At 45.3% G+C, this 859-nt stretch overlaps 1 non-coding gene across 1 annotated transcript; it reads right to left on the bottom strand.

Annotated features, from left to right (window-relative positions):
- Nucleotides 1–489: 489 nt before the first annotated feature.
- LOC141683965 (small nucleolar RNA R71) lies at nt 490–596 on the bottom strand. Its single transcript, XR_012560512.1, has one exon. It is a non-coding gene; the product is annotated as a small nucleolar RNA R71 (small nucleolar RNA).
- Between the last annotated feature and the right edge of the window lie 263 nt (nt 597–859).

Below are 859 nucleotides of genomic sequence, written 5' to 3'. Positions count from 1 at the left end.
GATACAGCTGAGGAGACAGACGAAGTTCTTGATATTCCGGAGAAGTTAGATTTTGAAGATTCGGATTCAGGAACTGAGCGGAAAGAACCAGTAAACATGGGTGATCCTATTGTTCAAGCTGATCCAGCTCTTATGGATTTTTCTCGGCCAAAAATTGATGACATTCAGTCAAGCATTCTTCATTCGGCTATTCAAGCTAACACCTTTGAAATCAAGCCGGGCACTATCCAGATGGTACAAAATTCTATTTCTTTTGGAGGAGCTGCGACTGAAGACCCCAACATGCACATAAGGAATTTTGTCGAGATCTGCAGCACTTTTAAGTATAATGGCGTGACTGATGAGGCTATCAAGCTGAGGCTTTTCCCATTCTCACTGAGGGACAAAGCTAAGGACTGGTTACATTCTGAACCAGCTGGGTCCATCACTACGTGGCAAGATCTTGCGCAAAAGTTTTTGGTGAAGTTTTATCCGATGGCAAAGACTGCTGCTATGAGGAGTGCTCTTACTCAGTTTGCGCAGCAACCTACAGAATCTATGTGCGAAGCTTGGGAACGCTACAAGGAAATGTTGAGAAAGTGTCCACATCATGGAATGCATGATTGGATGGTGATCACTGGTTTTTATAATGGTTTGGGGGCCCTATCTCGGCCCATACTCGATGCAGCAGCTGGAGGCGCCTTATGGGCTAAAAGCTATACTGAGGCTTATAATCTTATCGAGACTATGGCTGCAAATGAGCATCAAAACCCAACTCAGAGGATGATGCCTGGTAAGGTAGCAGGTATTCTGGAAGTCGATGCAGCCACCGCTATTACAGCGCAGCTCCAGGCGCTATCAATGAAGGTTGATTCTTTGG

The sequence above is a fragment of the Apium graveolens genome, chromosome 1 (assembly GCF_009905375.1).
Source record: "Apium graveolens cultivar Ventura chromosome 1, ASM990537v1, whole genome shotgun sequence".
NCBI lineage: Eukaryota > Viridiplantae > Streptophyta > Magnoliopsida > Apiales > Apiaceae > Apium > Apium graveolens.
Note: the sequence above shows the minus strand (reverse complement) of the source record. Positions and strands in the feature narration are given on the sequence as shown.